The following is a 20111-nucleotide window of genomic DNA, read 5'->3' as shown; positions in this document are numbered from 1 at the left end:
ACGAAAGGTCCCAATTAACTTCAACCACAGCCAATAGAAAGACAGCAAGCAGCGTAGGGCATTAATCAGCTCTTGAAGTGGAAACATAGGTTCACCCCGTTTGGTCTCTTCTGATTATATTCTAGTCCCAGCTAGTTTCAGCCACACTGAAGCTACCATTAAAATGTACTCAATTTAATAATTTTAATGTAAATCATATAAAGGCTAACTCATAACTCTGTATTTATGCACAGTAACATAGTAGATGATGGCAGGTAAAGACCTGTACAGTCCATCCATTATGCCCAACAAGATAAACACTTTCTGCCAGATTCTATATATATCGCACCGAGATTTCCGTGCAGAAATCGATGTGTACTCCATAAAAATGTGCATAACCTATATGGTTAACATGCCTGTCAGCACTGATAATTGTCACTTAACAAGCAATTATTGAAACTAACTAGCATTAATTAGAATTTATGCATACAACTGTCTAAGCATATTCTGTAATGTGATGAGCATAAATTCTAAGTTGCATAGTTGAAAAGGGGGCATGGCCATGGGTGTGGAATGGGCGGGTCATGGGCATTTCTAAAATCTATGCACATTGTTATAGAATACACCCGGTCTGTGCGTAATTTAGGTGTCAACACTTACACCAGGTTTTACTTACTTGGCATAACTGTCCATGTCTAAATTTAGTTGCGCAGACGGGCGCTCAGCATATTCTGTAAACTGTGTGAAAATTTAGGCTTATTCTATAAAGTATGCCTAAATTAAGGTGTACTTTATAGATGCTCTTAGGCAAATTTCATTTTAGTGATGAATATTTAAGCTTGACATATAGAATCTAGTCCTAGATGTGTAAATGTACAGAGTACCAGTACTTTTGCAGATAAGAGTATACTTCACATGTATAAGTGGCAGCGAAGCAACTAAGCTCTGTTCTATAAGGGTGTATATGAGTGGCATAGCATGTAAATGCAAGGGGACATTGATTTGGGTGAAGCATGGGAGGGGCTGCCACTTACACACACACAACTTTCAGAATGCTCCAGGTTATGCATGCCCTTGTCATATTTATGCCAGGTCTATAGCTCATGTAGCTGCAGGCACATAAATGTTGGATGTGCCGATGCCGGGTTACATTAGTATTCAATAATGGAATCTGGAAGCCAGATGCCGTTCACTGTACAACACCGGGGTACCTAAAAGGGGGCACCCACTTATAGAATTGTCCCCATGGAGTATAATTATTCATTCACATGGAATATTCCAAGACCAGTCAATAAAACTCCCTCAGCAATGGGTGCAGAGCAGAACTCAACACACAAAAAAAGATTCTATTCACATTCTGGTATCACATCACTAACAACAATACAAACTCCTTCCACTGCCAGACACTGTGAAGTCACACAAAACCCTGCAAATGGACACTCAGAGGCATACCATACAGTACCATTCCAGTACCAATTCCAAGAATTCAAACTACACCAAATCAACCTACGAACAGTCAGCAGCTGAAATATTTCAGTACACCAGCAGTTCAGAAAAGCAAACAAGCCAGACTGCTAGACAGACTCCTACAGAGAGCCTACATGATAAAATAATCCCTCGCCATGCTAGCACAGACTAAACGCAGACAGACCATCACCTAGTGAAGAATAAGAGACTATAAATTAGAAAATAGTTATTTCCAACAAAAAAATAAAAATGAAAAATCCAGGAATCCAGACTCTGTGAGTAGTGGAACACTGAAGAAAAAGAAACAGAAATGCATTTCCTTCTGTACTGAACAAAATACAAGAAAGGTTGAGACATATTTATTCTCTTAAAAAAAACATTTTTTTCATATCTTGGTTTTGTTTTTCCAATTAGGCTGATCCTGGTCTCTCTTCACCACTTCCTGTTGTTGGTTTTCTCCTAAGTCCTTTTCCAGGATCTTATTCTTCATGCTCCCTGTCTTCTTCCTTTCATCCGTTACACTTGTGTCTGACTTGACTTGATAGCTTACCCTACCAAGGATTCCATTTACTAAGGTTACAACAGGTTACTGCAGGCCGCATTGAGGCATCCTGCAGTACATTTCAAATGTGTGCATGCTACCCAGGTGCTAAAAAAAATTTAGGGGACAAAGGGGCATGTCTGGGGCAGGAAGCGGGTGTTTTTTTTTGTTACATTTGTACCCCACGCTTTCCCACTCATGGCAGGCTCAATGCTTCTGTACTAATTAGTATGTTAGCATTGCCATACGCTGATTAGCACAAAATTTGTATGTAAGCCTTTCCCACCTACAAAATAGGTGGCGGTAAGGGCTCCTGTGTTAATTTTTGTTAATGGCCGCTTGCTAATGGCAACATTAGTGCATGGCCATTAATTCGGAAAATAGAAAATCAGCCATTTTCCTTGCTGCAATGAGGTCATGCTAATTCCACCTTCTACCACAGCTTTTTAAACGGCCCCCAGGTTAGCTCATGGTGAGTAACAATATATTTAAAAAATAAACCAACCCACAGCGCTGGATTCAGTAAATGGTGCTCAGAGTTGGGCACTGAATTGTATTCTATAAAGGGCATTCTGGGATGGGCACCCATTGTAGAATATCATGGAGTGCCAGGATCCACACTCAACTTTGGGCGTGAAGATTTACACCAACTGGAACCAGGTGTAAATCCCAGAGTACAAGTTGGGCATGGATCCACACTATTCTGCAACTCTGCACACTTCTAAAGTAAATGTCCCTGACCCACCCATGTCCCTCCCATCATTATGCCCCCTTTGCAGATCTGCACAGAAATACTTAGGTGCTATTCTATAAATGGGCATGTAAGTGTATTTTCATGCAGATATGCCGTTTCTGCCCTGTTTTGGCATCTTGCATGCATTATAATGCTTTTCCATGCCAAAAAACTTGGTGTGGAAGTAGTTAGGTGTCATACATAGAATTCTCTTGTTAATACCCACTTTTATATCCCAAAACATAAGATTCCTAAAAAAAATTACCTAAAAGCCATTGATACTCCTGTTTCATCTTTTTCCTCCATTTCTGTCATATACCTTTTTACCTACCTAGAGCTTTCATTCCTTCTATGCCCTTCCATTCTTCAGTCTCCTTCTTTTCACCTTTTATCTACTTACCAACTTTGCATTTCCTTCTCTTACTTCCCCAGTCCTCACATTCCTTACCCCATTTCTACTCTCTGTACTCATCCCCTCTCCAGCCTCATCTACCTTCCCCTGGTTTTCATTCCCTTTCCATCCTCAGCTCCTTCCTTGTCACTCATCCCCTCTCCAGTCCCTATCTTATGTCTTACCCTCTATCTAGGCTCCTATTCCTTCTTTCACTTCCTTTGTCTCTCACGCTGTCCATAGCTTTCTGCCCTTTTCAACTACCTCGTAACCCCTCATGGTCCTTCGAATCATCTTCCCTCCCCATCTTTCTGCACTCTGTCTCACTGCCCTTACCTAGTTCTCCTTGTTCTCCTAATCCTTGCTTAGGTGCCCTTTTACTAAGCCGCGTAGGCGCCTACGCGTGCCGAACGAGCGCCAAATTGGAGTTACTGCCCAGTTACCACGTGGCCCTTGCAATAATTTCAATTTTGGCACACGTCCATTTCGCACGTCTGAAAAATATTCTTTATTTTCTGGCACACGTAATGGATGCGCGCCAAGTGGCATTTGACACACGTAGGCTATTACCGTCCAGATTCTTTACTGGTGGTAAGGTCTCAAACCAAAAATGGACGTGTGGCAATTTTGATTTTGCCGCATGTCCGTTTTCGGCAAAAAAGAGGCTTTTACAGGCGCGCTAAAAAATGGATCGGCGCGCGCCCAAAACCCGCACCTACGCTACCGCAAGCCATTTTTCAGTGGGCCTTTGTAAAAGGACCCCTCAATTTCTTAATCCCCAATATCTTCCCATTTAATCCAAAATCCCATTTTACCCAATCCCTGCAAGATTCCATGTTACCACCAGGAATAAGCAGTGGCTTTCCTCAGGTCTACCTTCATAATGTTTTATGGACTATTCTTCCTGGAATTTGTCCAAACCATTTCTTTTATAAACCCAGCTCCACTAATTGCTTTTACCACATTGTCCAGCAAAGAGTTCAGAGCTTTACTATGCGTTGCATGAAAAAAATAATTTCTCTGATTTGTTTTAAATGACATGTCCTCTAGTCTTTGTATCTTTTTAAAAAGTAAACAATTCACATTATTAAATGGACTTGGGGAAAATCCACTATTTCTGGGATAAGCAGTATAAAATGTTTTGTACTGTTTTGGGATCTTGCCAGGTATTTGTGACCTGGATTGGTCACTGTTGGAAACAGGATGCTGGGCTTGATGGACCTTTGGTCTTTCCCAGTATGGCAATACTTAAGTACTTATGCACATTTACCCTTCCCATACCACTCAGGATTTTATAGTCCTCTATCATATCTGCCCACGGCTGTTTTTCCAAAGTGAAGTGCTCCAACATCTCTAGCCTTTCCTCATATGAGAGTCATCCCATCCGCCAAATCATTTTGGTCACCTTTCTCTGTACTTTTTCTAATTCCACTATATCTTTTTTGAGATGTGGTAACCAGAATTGCACATAATGGTGGCCTAGTGGTTAGGGTGGTGGACTTTGGTCCTGGGGAACTGAGGAACTGAGTTCCATTCCCACTTCAGGCAGCTCCTTGTGACTCTGGGCAAGTCACTTAACCCTCCATTGCCCCATGTAAGCCGCATTGAGCCTGCCATGAGTGGGAAAGCACAGGGTACAAATGTAACAAATAATAAAATAATACTCAAAGTGCAGTATCACAATGGTGCACTGCAGAATCATTATGATGTTTTTGTTTTATTCTTTCCTAATAATTTCCTAATATTCTATTTGCTTTTTTGGCCTCTGCTGCATACTGAGCAGATGTCAATGTACTGTCCACAGTGAAACTGAGATCCTTTTCCTAGGTAGTGACTCCTAAGTTGGAACCTAGCAATATATAACTATAATTTGGGTTATTCTTCCCTATGTATATCACTTTGCATTGTCCACTTTAAATTTCATCTGCCATTTGGCTGCCCAGTCTTCAGGTCTTCTGAGATCATCCTGCAAGTTTTCATAATACTACTACTACTACTATTTAGCATTTCTATAGCGCTACAAGGCATACGCAGCGCTGCACAAACATAGAAGAAAGACAGTCCCTGCTCAAAGAGCTTACAATCTAATAGACAAAAAATAAATAAAGGAAACAAATCAAATCAATTAATGTGGACGGGAAGGAAGAGAGGAGGGTAGGTGGAGGCGAGTGGTTACAAGTGGTTACGAGTCAAAAGCAATGTTAAAGAGGTGGGCTTTCAGTCTAGATTTAAAGGTGGCCAAGGATGGGGCAAGACGTAGGGGCTCAGGAAGTTTATTCCAGGCGTAGGGTGCAGCGAGACAGAAGGCGCGAAGTCTGGAGTTGGCAGTAGTGGAGAAGGGAACAGATAAGAAGGATTTATCCATGGAGCGGAGTGCACGGGAAGGGGTGTAGGGAAGGACGAGTGTGGAGAGATACTGGGGAGCAGCAGAGTGAATACATTTATAGGTTAGTAGAAGAAGTTTGAACAGGATGCGAAAACGGATAGGGAGCCAGTGAAGGGTCTTGAGGAGAGGGGTAGTATGAGTAAAGCGACCCTGGCGGAAGATGAGACGGGCAGCAGAGTTTTGAACCGACTGGAGAGGGGAGAGGTGACTAAGTGGGAGGCCAGCAAGAAGCAGATTGCAGTAGTCTAAACGAGAGGTGACAAGGGTGTGGATGAGGGTTTTGGTAGAGTGCTCGGAAAGAAAGGGGCGGATTTTACGGATGTTGTAAAGAAAGAAATGACAGGTCTTGGCAATCTGCTGGATATGAGCAGAGAAGGAGAGAGAAGAGTCAAAGATGACCCCAAGGTTTCGAGCTGTATTTTAACAACTTGCTTAGGCATATTTCATTTTGGTGTGATATTTATTTATTTGTAATACTTATACCCCGCGCTTTCCCACTTATTAGCAGGTTCAATGTGGCTTACATAATATAACAGGTTTACAAGATAACAAAGATTGGATAACAGTTGTAATATAGTGTATGAAGAGGTGGACAACAAAATGTGGATAAGTAAGACGGGTAAGGGAGGAAGATGGTAGAGGTAGGGAGTGGGAAGGGGTGTACGTATATTGGTATAATGTGTTGTTGATTAAGGAATAATGTATAATGAGGGGTGGAAGAGGGGTGAATTCAGAAAGGATTAAGTAGGGAAGCATATTTCAGGTTCTGTCATATAGTCTGATTCGGGTATCGCAGATGGACTCCTAATTTAAGTCAAGTCATTTGTATAGGCTTGCTTGAAGAGGTAAGTTTTTAGAAGCTTCCGGAAGGGTAAGTGGTCATATAGAATCTAGTCCTTAATGGCAAAATCCTGAGGAATAACAGTGTACAAAGGCACCACATCTAAGGTAACCAACTAAGCAGAATCAAATCATTCCATTGTTTGTGAAAATAACATATGTGCCATATCCTGACTGAATATAAGAAGCCACTCCCTGACCCCATATAAAGCAGTGAATTTGGACAATTGAAATAATGCACTTGCTCAGTGTAGAAACACATTTATCATGGATACTTCTGAACAGAGCAGATTTCGTACAGCACTCTACAATCAATTTTAATTCATCCATCTGGCATTACTACATTAAAGAATAGATCCATAAATAAATATTGTGATGGCTTTTGGGATACATAGAGATATCTTTAATAAAATAGAAACATTCTAATGAAAAAGATTTATATTTTGTAAATGCTTTTTCTCCCTCTGGGCCCTGTCCTGCAACTGTATGAGAGCACAAGCTGATTGGTCTGTTCAAAGCTAATATATGCAGATTGCAGAAAGTACCTTACATTGATATATTTTTATCACAAGATATGGCTTCAAGAGAACATTGGTTCTGAATTATTTTATACAATATGCAATAAGTCATCCACAGGACATTTCAAATTCAGTCATCCATAAGCTAACTGTTCCTCATCCAAATGCTTAAGCCTCTGTCATTCTCATAAAATTTCAGCAAAGTATGATGGGCAAGAGGTCATGCTAGATGGTGCATTTTTTTCATCAGTTTATTGCAGTAAAGACAATGAAGTCATATTAGCTCATGCCAATCAATATACAACTTTTGTAACCTTGTGTATTCAACATATGACTCAACTCTGTTTAGTTCCTGTGTACCAAAGGTCAAATCCATTTTATTAACGATCCTACGTGCTCAGAAAGGGATCAATCATTAGGCTTATGACCTAGTTCCCCTTCAATTTCCTTCAGTATAAATTATGTCTCTTCCATCCAGATGTCATTGCCTTCAAACTGAGTGCCAAGCAGAAGTTTGTCAATACCTAGTTAAATTATTCACACAAAAAAAAATTCTCTTCATTTCAGAGAAATTATTTTAAGTACTGCTTAGTGAATTATTTTTGAAAGTTGCAAGGACACTGTTCTTCAAAGAAACACACAGTCATTACATTCTTTGACACCAAAAAGTTGCCAAAGGAAAACTAGCTGGTACAAAATTTGCCCAGGTTCAGGCTCCTGAAAATGTCTCTGAACTGAAATCGAAGGAGAAGGACATTTATACGTGAGGTTCCACAAGGCTCTCCTTTGTCACCCATATTATTCAATATCATGATGGCACCACTGGGTTACTTACTGGAGGCTCATGAATTTAATCCCTTCATCTATGCTGATGATGTCACCATTTATATCCACTTCAAAAGGGAATTACTAGAAATTATACATGAGATTAAAAACAAGTTTAGATCTGATTTAATCTTGGGCATCCAGTTTCAAACTCAAATTAAATCAAGAAAACACTAACAGGCTTATTTTCGAAAGAGAAGGGCGCCCATCTTTTGACACAAATTGCAAGATGGGCGTCCTTATCACAGGGTCACCCAAATCGGCATAATCGAAAGCCGATTTTGGGCATCCTCAACTGCTTTCCGTCGCGGGGACGACCAAAGTTCATGGGGGCATGTCAGAGGAATAGCGAAGGTGGGACTGGGGCGTGCCTAACACATGGGCATCCTCGACCAATAATGGAAAAAAGAAGGATGTCCCTGACGAACACATGGACGACTTTACCTAGTCCTTTTTTTCTTACGACCAAGCCACAAAAATGTGCCCTAAATGACCAGATGATCACCGGAGGGAATCGGGGATGACCTCCCCTTACTCCCCCAGTGGTCACTAACCCCCTTCCCACCATCAAAAAAACATTTTTTCTAGCCTCTATGCCAGCCTCAAATATCATACCCAGCTCCATCACAGCAGTATGCAGGTCCCTGAAGCAGTTTTAGTGGGTGCAGTGCACTTCAGGCAGGCGAACCCAGGCCCACCCCCCCTCCCCCATCTGTTACACTTGTGGTGGTAAATGTGAGCCCTTCAAAACCCACCAGAAACCCATTGTACCCATATGTAGGTGTCCCCTTTCACCCATAAGGGCTATGGTAGTGGTGTACAGTTGTGGGGAGTGGGTTTTGGGGGTGGGTGGGAGGCTCAGCACTCAAGGTAAGGGAGCTATGCACCTGGAAGCAATTTCTGAAGTCCACTGCAGTGCCCTCTAGGGTGCCCGGTTGGTGTCCTGGCATGTCAGGGGGACCAGTGCATTATGAATGCTGGCTCCTCCCACAACCTAAGGGCTTGGATTTGGTCGTTTCTGAGATGGGCGTCCTCGATTTCCAATATCGCCGAAAATCTGGGACGACCATCTCTAAGGTCGACCTAAATTTCAGAATTTGGCATCCCCGACCGTATTATTGAAAGAAAAGATGGACGCCCATCTTGTTTTGATAATATGGGCTTCCCCGCCCCTTCGCAGGGACGTCCTGCGAGGACGTCCTCAGGTAAACTTGGGCGCCCCTTTCGATTATGCCCCTCCACATTCCTCATGCTTACCAACCCCTACCAACTCATTTCTTTAAAAAAAAAACTTCACTATTGACTACACATCATCAACTAGATTCTATATTTGGCACCTACAAAATCCATGCGGAACTATGTGTATTCTATGAGATATAGGCATGGTATATAGAATACACTTAATTGATACTGTAGCACTTAAATCTATGTGCATCCATTAAATTTATGTGCATCCAATAAAATCCTGGTGTAAATCCATGTGCGTAGATTTACATAAGTACATAAGTATTGCCATACTGGAAAAGACCAAAGGTCCATCAAGCCCAGCATCTTGTTTCCAACAGAATCCAGGTCACAAATACCTGGCAAGATCCCAAAAAAGTGCAAAATATTTTATACTGCTTATCCCAGAAATAGTGGATTTTGGGGCCTTATTCGTGAAAAAACAGGGTCCAGGAAAAGTGCCCTAAATTCTAGCTACAAACGCATACTTTTTTTCCATTATCGGCGAAAAACGCCCAAGTTCCGACCTAAATCGGGAGATGGACGTTTATCGCACAAAAATGAATAACACGGTATAATCGAAAGCCAAACTTGGACGTTATCAACTGCACTCCATCGCGGAAGCGTACAAAGTTGACGGGGGCGTGTCAGAGGCGTGGTGAAGGTGGGACTGGGGCATGGTTATCACCCGAACAGAGATGGGCGCCGTTCGCCGATAATGGAAAAAAAGTATGCGTTTGTAGCTAGAATTTAGGGCACTTTTCCTGGACCCTGTTTTTTCACGAATAAGGCCCCAAAAAGTGCCCTAAATGACCAGATTACCCCCAGAAGGAATCGGGGATGACCTCCCCTGACTCCCCCAGTGGTCACTAACCCCCTCCCACCACAAAAATTGATGTTTCACAACTTTTTATTTTCACCCTCAAATGTCATACCCACCTCTCTGGCAGCAGTATGCAGGTCCCTGGAGCAGTTGTTAGGGAGTGCAGTGGACTTCAGGCAGGTGGACCCAGGCCCATCCCCCCCTACCTGTTACAATTGTGCTGCTTAATGCTTAGTCATCCAACCCCCCCCCCCCAAACCCACTGTACCCACATGCAGGTGCCCCCCTTCACCTCTTAGGGCTATAGTAATGGTGTAGACTTGTGGGCAGTGGGTTTTGAGGGGGATTTGGGGGGCTCAACACACAAGGGAAGGGTGCTATGCACCTGGGAGCTCTTTTACCTTTTTTTTTTGTTTTTGTAAAAGTGCCCCCTAGGGTGCCCGGTTGGTGTCCTGGCATGTGAGGGGGACCAGTGCAATACGAATCCTGGCCCCTCCCACGAACAAATGCCTTGGATTTATTCGTTTTTGAGCCGGGCGCTTTCATTTTCCATTATCGCTGAAAAGCAAAAACGCCCAGCTCACAAATTGTAGAATAAAACATGGACGTCTATTTTTTTCGAAAATACGGTTCAGTCTGCCGCTTCACGGACCCGTTCTCGGAGATAAACGCCCATGGAGATAGACGTTTTCGTTCGATTATGCCCCTCCACGGATGTTAAAAAGGTTGTGTCCTTTCTTCCCAAACTCCATACTTTGTACTATTACCCAATCTCTAGTACTATCCAAATCTGATTATTGTAATGCCATATATGTGGGTAGTAAAACCTCACTCCTTAAAAAATTACAAACAGCAAAATCATACCAAAATCATACCGCTGCTCCTGACTTTGAGAACGCTTCCCCTCTCTTGGTAAAACTTCATTGCATTCCCATAAATGTCAGGATCACCTTTAAAATATGCATGACTGTTTACCAAATTATATATGGTTTGTCATCCTCCTACATGCAACAACTAATTGATTTACCTTCATGTAGTACAGTAAAAACATCTAGAGAATACCTCACGCTCCATTAACCAAACTGCAAAGGTCTTTCTTACAAATCAATCCTTGTCGCAGGCTTCACGTATCAGAGTACCAAACTTTGGAATTCTCTACCCAAGCAATTAAGGTACTTAGAAGATTACCTGAGATTCTGTAAATTACTAAAGGCTTCACTATGATGTACATTTCTTATCAAAAGACAATAAACTAATGTTGCCGTCTCCCTTATATGTTTCAGCATAACCAATACTTTTGCCTAGGTTTATGACAAACATAATTATTCCTAATATGTTAAAATGTTATAAATAATTATCTGACTGTATCATATTTATGATGTTTTTCTTGAATGTAAGCCACATTGAACCTGAGCTAGTTCAGGATAATATGGGATAAAAATGTCATAAATAAATAAATAATTTGAAAATTATGTTCATTTAATAGAAAAGGACAATATAATACACATCAGAAGACCAATGCATTGATATTTCATTAGAGTAAATTCATGTGAAGTGCAGTGTAATAAAAAACTCATTTAGTGCCAATAAAGAGCAGTACGTCAATATTGCTGTTTAGTTGCACTTTTAATAAATAGGCAGATGTCTGAGCAAGAAATTCCAGCAAGAACTAAAGGAATCCACAGGATATGTGCATCCATGCTCCCTGGATATGCATGGATCTAAAAGAAAAAAAACCATACCCCATCAGAATCTTTGTCTTCTCCCTGACATATTCATAAACTTTTTCCCCTAGATTATATATGTGCTCACAAATGAATTAGCTAATGAGCTCAGAATCATGAAAAAGTGGGAGCTAACAACCAATTATTAAGGTAATTGGCACCCATTAGAATTTGCATGGGCATCTGGCTGTGTGCTATTCTATAAGACAGTGTGCCTAATTCCCAAAGCATGTATCTCAAAAGGGGTTGTGGCCATGGGCGTAGCCAGACCTCAAGGTGGGAGGGGGCCAGAGCCCACGGAGGGGGGAACATTTTGTCCCGGCCCCCCGCCATGGCCCCCCCCCCCCGCCACCTCGCCACCCACTGACACAACTGTAACGTCTTGGAAGGCAGGAGTCCCCAACCCCCGCCAGCTGAAGCACCGCCGCCACAAATACCTTGGCTGGCGGGGGTCCCCAACACCCAACAGCTGATTTCATCCAGCTCTGGTGTCCAGTGCTGTTGCATTACCTGCCCTGCTCTCTCTTCCCCTCACTGAGAATTTCACTAAAAGGAGAATACCCAACGTGAGGGGAAGAGAGAGCAGGGCAGGCAATGTGGCGACACTGCAGCAGACCAGCGCTGCACGAAGTCTTCAGTTGGCATGGGTTGGGGACCCCCGCCAGCCAACCAGGGGCCCACAGCAAATTTGGGGGGCCCAGGTCCCTGTGGCCCAACCTAGCTACGCCCATGGCCATGCCCCCTTTTTGGCAGTGTGCATTAGAATTTACATGCATCATTTTAGAGAATACACTTAGCAAGTTGGGTGTATAAATTATAATTAAAGCTAATTAGTGTCAATAATTGCTTGGCAATTATTGGCACTCATTGGATTGTTAAGATAATTAAGTTGCACACACAATACAGAATATGACCTGTATTGCACACTCAACTCAAGTTACACTATATAGAATCTGGGTGTATGGGAGGAATTCAGTAAATGTCAAACAAAGTTGGGTGTGCAAGTTTGGGAGTGAATTGCAGATCTGTGCATAAACTAATTAGTGTTAACAAGCACTTAATTAGCAGTAATTAGGAGTTATGCATGGATCTGCCGTATGCTCTATTCTATAACATGCAGGCCTAAATTTCATAGCATGAAACTCCAAAGGGGGCATGGCCATATGATGGGCATTCTCAGAACCTAAATGTGGTGTTATAGAATACCTGCATTTTCACATCTAACTGCCATTAGTTGGCTGCAAACTGCATGCTAAGCTAGTATTCTATAAAGGCCGTTCCATACAGAGTGCCCTATACAGAATACTAGTTTAGCACAGATCAGTCTGGTGCCTAACATTGAGCACCATTTATTGAATGTAACACCCTACCTGGATAACATTTCCAAGTCTATTCTCTGCCCATGCCATGCCCTCAACACAAAAGCCACTTAGGATCACATTGTGTATATGGCGCCGAAAAATTGGCACTGATATAAATTAGCAGTAAGCACTATTCTGTAAATACCACTCAGAGTTGGGTGCCATTTATTGAATAGGGTTTGGTGGCAGGATCCATGGCCAGTTTTGAACACAAGACTTTACACCAACTGAAACCTGAGGCCTAAATTAGGTGCAGAACTCCCTTATACTACAACACTGCATGCAAGTTCTATTGAGATAGACATGGAGAAGCCACTGCTTGCCCTGGCATTGGTAGCATGAGATTCCGGAATCTTGCTACTCTTTGAGATTCTGGAATCTTGCCACTATTTGGGTTTCTGCCAGATACTTGTGACCTGGATTGGCCACTGCTGGAAGCAGGACACTGGGCTAGATGGACCATTGGTCTGATCCAGTATGGCTATTCTTATGTTCTTATGATCCGCACCCAAATTTGGGCTCTCTATGCAAAATCTGGGGGTAAGTTCTTGATGCACTTTAGTAATAGGGTGCCTTAATTAGGAGAATTATTTTCTCATTGGGCATGGGGAAGTCAAAACCCTGTCTTTCATACAGAACTTAAGCAAGCTGTATTCCACTTGTAAAATGTCCTGACCTCTTTATCGTAGGGAGGTGAATGAAAAACATCCATGCCAGTTCTATTTGTTTTGCAGTATTCTAGCAGTGACTGCATGGTAACCCGCACATTAACCTCCAGATTCTATAAATGGCGCAAATTTGGGTGTTTGCCCATATTACTCATGTTATTTGAGTAACAAGCCAATTACCACCAATAATTAGGCACTAGTAATCAATTATTGGCATTAATTGTCAACCATTTGGATTTACATATGCATTTTGCTAAGCACTATTCTTTAAAGATGAGCGTGTAAATCTCGTAGTTGAAACTGAAAAGGGGGCTTAACCATGAGAGGAGCATGGATGGGTGAGGGGTGTTCACTAAAGATGCACACAGTACTATAGAGTTTGAGGGATCCACACCTAATTTACATGCAAGGATTTACACTATATTTCAGTTGGTGAAAATCACGCGCTGACTCCAGTGCCGGCCCCCTTTTGCCACAGCTTGGTAAAAGGGGCCTAAGGGCTAATATTCAGCGTGAGATAGCTGGTTATCTCTGTTGAATATTAGCGCTATATCATGCGATATAGCCAGATATTCATCAATATTCAAGCGCTGGCCAGCTAAGTTTAGTGAGCAAATCGGACCACCTAAACAGCAGCCCTATCTTGGCCTGCTATTAGCTTAACCGGCCAGTGTTGAATGTTCAATGCTGGTCACTGGAAATGTTCCAGCATTGAGTATCTACGGTCAGCGCCGCTGCCGGCAGCAACTAACCGTGCTGCCTGCTGCTTGCTGATTATCGGGGGGAAAATATTTATTACTTGCATTATCCACTGTTTTAGGCAAGGTACAAAGTTACATACATAATGATGTATAAGCATTACAAAAACATATTATTAGAGAAGAAATGCATCCATTGCTACACTTAAAAAAGCAGCATGCCTTTCACTTAAATGTTTGTGAGAACGTAGTTTTCAAGCACTCTGATATCATCTCATAGATTCCATTCCATCCAAAAGGACCTGATAATATAAAAGATCTACTGCATGTTTCCATCAAACGATACTGTTTAGATGACGGCAATTGTAATTGTCTATTATTTTCTGAGCACAACGATGTAGATGGTACATATGGAGTTATAGGGGACATAAAATATTAAGGTGCTTCCCCAGAAAAGATCTTAAAAATATAACACGGGGACCCTTTTACTGCAATGCAGTAAAATCTGAGTGTAACACATTCTAATGTGGGATTTTCCTGCGCACTAAACCCAGATTTAATGTGGCACTTTTTAGGGCATTTCTTTCTCTTTTTTTTTTAAATGTTATTGCAGGTCCTGTGCTAATTTTCTCATCTGCATGTGGAACTGCAAAAATTAAGGCAGAAGCACTTGGCAGTGTTCCTGCATAAACCCTGCATTATCCAGTTAGAGCCAAATTCTATAAAAGGCACCTTAAAAATCTGTGCTGAAAAACTACGCAGTTAGCGTGATTCTATAAAGTACGTCAGAAGTTAGGCGAGCACGTGCCATTCTTGTGACTAAAATGTAGGCGCACCCATTTAGGCAACCTAAAACAAGGCTTAAATACCTGCGCCAAAGTTAGGCGCAGATCAGGTATATTTCATGATAGTGCGCTTAGTTTTTGAAAACTCCCACAACCCACTCATTCCACGCCCATAGCCATGTCCCTTTTTTGGCCATGTGCATTAGAATTTATACGCATTGTGTTATAGAATAAGCCTAGAAAGCTGTGCATGAAAATTCTAATTAAAATCAATTAGTGCTGCTAATTGGTTGTTAAGTACAAATTATCAGCATTGATTAGCTTATTAATCAATTAATTTTTACAGACAATTTGGCTATGTGGCCAAATTACTATGCACAACTTAAGATGCAATATATAGAATTTGGGGATTAGCGCATGCTAATCATAATGCACTAGCCAGATAAAGCAGGAACAACCTCTCTGCTCATGACATATACCCTCCAAAAAATATTTTGTTAAAAATTGGTAATGTGCAGTTAGTGCATTCAAACAGACAAAACACCTCAACACGCTTTGATGCATTTCTGCAGTAGCCTGTTATCATGTGCCACCTTGCATTAAAGATTTAATGCAACTGGAAGCCAATGGAGAGTAAAAAGAACGCAGTGTAATATGCTAAAATCTGAAGGTAGCAGTTAACGAACATGTAGGTGAATTCTGCATACCTTGACAGACCTGAAGCATCATAACTGGCATCCCTAGCAATAAGGAATTACAATAGTCTAATCAAACTAGAACTACAAACGCTTGTAAAATCAAAATGAATCTAAATAGTTTTCAACTTCATACATAACTGCAACCTAAAACATGAAATCAAATATTTTTTTAGGAAAGGCTTCATAGAAAGAGAAGAATCTAAAATAACACTGAGACTCTTTATCTCATCATGAACTGGAATGTGAATGCAATAAATGAAATGAACATGAAATGAAATGAACTATGTAATCACTGGAACTTGAAATAGGAAACATTACATAAAATTATCATTGAAGGGTATCATTAAATCACAGCAAAAACAAGCTTGGGACTGCTCCCTTGAGTCCCACTCCTGCACTGCATAAATGGCAAACCACCCGATGATAGGACAGAGTCATTTCTCTCACGCTGAAAAAAAATGGTACTTGGGCTAGCTCTGGCGCTGGTCTTTTCTGTCTGAGAGTTACTTCAGAGTGTCACTAGAATGGGTGGCAGAGCTGGTGGTTGGGAGGCGGGGCTAGTGCTGGGCAGGCATATATGGTCTGTGCTGGGGCTGGTGGTTGGGAGGCGGGACTGCTGGGCAGACTTATACAGTCTGTGCCGGGGCTGGTGGTTGGGCGGTGGGGATAGTGCTGGGCAGACTTATACGGTCTGTGCCAGAGCCGGTGGTGGGAGGCAGGGATAGTGCTGGGCAGACTTATAGGGTCTGTGCCAGAGCTGGTGGTTGGGAGGCGGGGATGGGGCTGGCCAGACTTATACAGTCTGTGCACTGAAGAGGACAGTACAAATAAAAAAGTAGCACATATGAATTTATCTTCTTGGGCAGACTGGATGGACCGTGCAGGTCTTTTTCTGCTGTCATCTACTATGTTACTATGTTACTATGTCACGTCTTTTACATTCCCAAATTTCCCAAGGTGGAAGATTTAGAGACCAAATTGGGCACACCCTCAGAGCAACTGTGTCAGGAGTGTACTACCGTCCACCTCGCCAGGATGAGCAGGTACTTGGATTGGCCGCTGTCGTGGACAGGATGCTGGGCTCGATGGACCCTTGATATTTTCCCAGTGTGGCATTACTTATGTACTTATGTACTTAATAAACAATATAATTAGAATTCCTAGCCTCCTACCCAAATTTAAAAGAGATGCTTTGAAAGTTTTAATTTATTTTGTTTTTGACTTTAGATGCGAGTGTAAACTCAGGGGGGGAAAAAGAGGAACTCAGTGCTGGTGTCCATTGTCTGGCACTGATTATCCGGATGGGGCTTCAGTGCTGGTGTCCATTGTCTGGCACTGATTATCCGGATGGGGCAGACAATGACAAGGGCAACAAATAGCTACTGTGATATTTACAGTCTCTGAGGATTTATATTTCCACTTAAAAGCTCAGACAAAGGTCTACCTCCTTTCTTTAAGCAAATGCCTACTACTGTGGGTAGCAGAGCAGTACAATTCAGTAAAGTTCCACTCACAATTCAGATGACTACTGCAATGATATTCAGTGCCAGGCAATGCACACCAGCACTGAATGCCCCATCCAGATAATCAGTGTACAGTCATTAAAAATAGAGTATGTGCATTCATTCATGAAAATGCATTGTTTGTAGGGACACCTAACATTTTACAGTGCATGCAAATCTCTTGTGCAAGTGTGTACAATCAACTTGCAAATGAAAAAAAATTCTCAAATATATACAATTCATGCAAAACCACAAATGTGTGAAGCACACACACACACACAAACATCACTAAAATTAGTTTAAAATGAAGACTGAGCTTTTTATTTTTGTCTGTGCACATCCCTGCTAGAAATAACTGCACTTAAGGGGATATTTTTAAGTCATGTTTGTGCATACGTGCATCTTATGAAATACCAGTTGGTTTAAAAGTATGTGATTCAACATGATGGTGTGTCCTTTGAGCAGCAGGAAAAGGATGGTGTCTGTGCAGATAGATGGATATGTATACAACAGAGGACCTGCATTCAAATCCCTCATGCATAGGCATTCTGGATATCCTGAACATCTGATTGACCAGGTGTTCCAAGGACTACATTGAAAACCCTTGTCTTAGTAAATGTCATTTCGAATGTGAAATTTAGTGCCTAGGGCCCAATGTGATTTCTTAATAACAGGATTTCTGTTTCAAAAGAATTCTAAGAGTCTCCAGAGTAGAAGAATCCTTCAGACGAGAGATGTCTTCATGGTCTGGGTCCCTTCACAGAATTTCTAACAACTAATTGTGCACAGTATAGAAACCACAAATAAGTAAGATCTGGGATGATAAATTCCTTAGGGGTGAATGCCACTCGTATAATTAAATGCCTGTAAATTCAGAACATGTTCATATAACAGGGTGAAAACAAGTGGATATGAAAAGTCGATGCCTAGGTGAAACTTTGTGTTTTGCACTTTCTTTTTGCTGTATATCTGATTTCAGGCTTCATGTCAATTTTGTTGTAAATCTGCACATTTGAAGTTATCAGGGCAGAACATAATAACAAGATGTGTGTTACTGTTATCAAAAACATTCAAGAAAACCATCCTTAAAGAACCAAACAGGTTGAAGGGGATCATTTTTCATTTGCAAACTAGCCTCCAGACTGTTGTTGGCTGTGTCAACAAATGATTTAATGAGTCCAATTTAAAATGGTCTCCTTGCCTTGAGATAGATGTCCTGGAATATAATTAGAAAGAAAAACATGTTTATAACTAAGGCTGGTAAACCAAAACCAGAAAAGCAGTAAATTGTATTTCCTACAGTTTTGTTATCCAATGTTGAAACAGGTTTAACTATGGCTTACTGTATGGTTTAAGGAATTCTTTCATTTTGTGATTGTGCTCCCTTCCCCACTTAATCTTCATTTGAGTTTATACCTCTGAGATAAAATACATATATCTATATAGATACAGGAATCTATAAAGATAGACATAGATATACGCAGGGGTGTGCTGGTAAATTTTTAACAACAGGCTCTTTCTCCGGACGTAGACAGCTCTGCAGTTGAAAGGGCCAGGGGTGACCGGGGGGGGGGGGGGGAGAAACACTTGCCTCTCTCTCCCCCCTCCCTTCGTGCGGGCACGCTAGGCATACCTTTGCTGGCAGCCAATAAATGGACTGCCACCACTCCCAACGTCTTGCTCTGAGCAGCATGCTGGAACTTCTCTCACATGCTCGAGAAGTCCCAGCCTGCTGCCCAGAGCTGGAAACATGGAGCAGGGAGCAGCAGTAGTCTATTTACTTGGCTGGCAGGGCTCAGCATCCCCACCAGCAAAGTAAAAGATAATTCAGCAGGGGGCCCAAGCCCACATTTTGGGAGCCAGTTGTTAAGTAGCCATGGAGGGCCCTAATTTAACAACCGGCTCCCAAAATTCTTAAAAACTTAACACCTGGCTCTTGCGAGCCTGTGAGAGCCTGCTCCAGCACACCACTGGATATATGTTTATATCTATTTATATAGCTACCTATATCTATATCTCAGACAGATATAAAGATATAGATATAAATATTTATGCAAGCTTCAGTACTTACAGACATTATCAATGGCCTTACCATGACATTTAGGGCCACTCTGGGCTTACCATGCGTGGGCGCTGGTGGTAGTTCTACCCCCAGCGTACAGTATTTCTGGCGCTAGCAGAAATATTCAAAAAATATTTCCGCATGGGGTTACCCGGCAGTAATCAGGAAGCGCCGCATGCTACCCAGTTACCACTGAATTAGCACAGGAGCCCTTACCGCCACTTCAGCGGGTGGCAGTAAGTTCTCCCCCCACATGGGCACACGAGTAAGAGCAATCTTACCGCATGGTCATGTCTTTTTTAGGCCTATTTACCCACTGTAATAAAAAGGGCCTCAGTGCGTGGCAAAAACAGCCCCCGCTGCTAGCATGGGGCCCTTTTTACCGCAGCTTAGTAAAAGTGCCCCACAGGGTGTGAGGTACTCAATACTTCCATACTCAAGAATCAGAGTGGAGTAGCCTAGTGGTTAGTGCAGTGGACTTCTATCCACTGGGGAACTACGTTTGATTCCCCCTGCGGCTCCTTGTGACTCTGAGCAAGTCACTTAACCCTCCGTTGCCACAGGTACAAATAAGTGCCTGAATATACTAAACCACTTTGAATATAGTTGCAAAAAAAAAAAAACACACAGAAAGTCGGTATACTAAGTCCCATTCCCTTCCCTAGTTACATTATGGTGCTTATGACAAAGGTTAGTGTGCATGCTAAGCTAAAAATAGTGCCCAAGGTACTGTTTTTAACATTCACTCAATGGGAAGTAGTAAATACACAAAAAGTAGTAAGGTATGCTCAACTCCAACCATTATTTAGCAATACACTCACTAAAATCCAAAGTTTAACAGGTACCTTGGGCCAGGTGTTAACTTTTTTAACATGCATATTGCCTC

Source organism: Microcaecilia unicolor, chromosome 6 (genome assembly GCF_901765095.1).
Source record: "Microcaecilia unicolor chromosome 6, aMicUni1.1, whole genome shotgun sequence".
In the NCBI taxonomy this organism is placed as follows: Eukaryota; Metazoa; Chordata; class Amphibia; order Gymnophiona; family Siphonopidae; genus Microcaecilia; species Microcaecilia unicolor.
Note: the sequence above shows the minus strand (reverse complement) of the source record.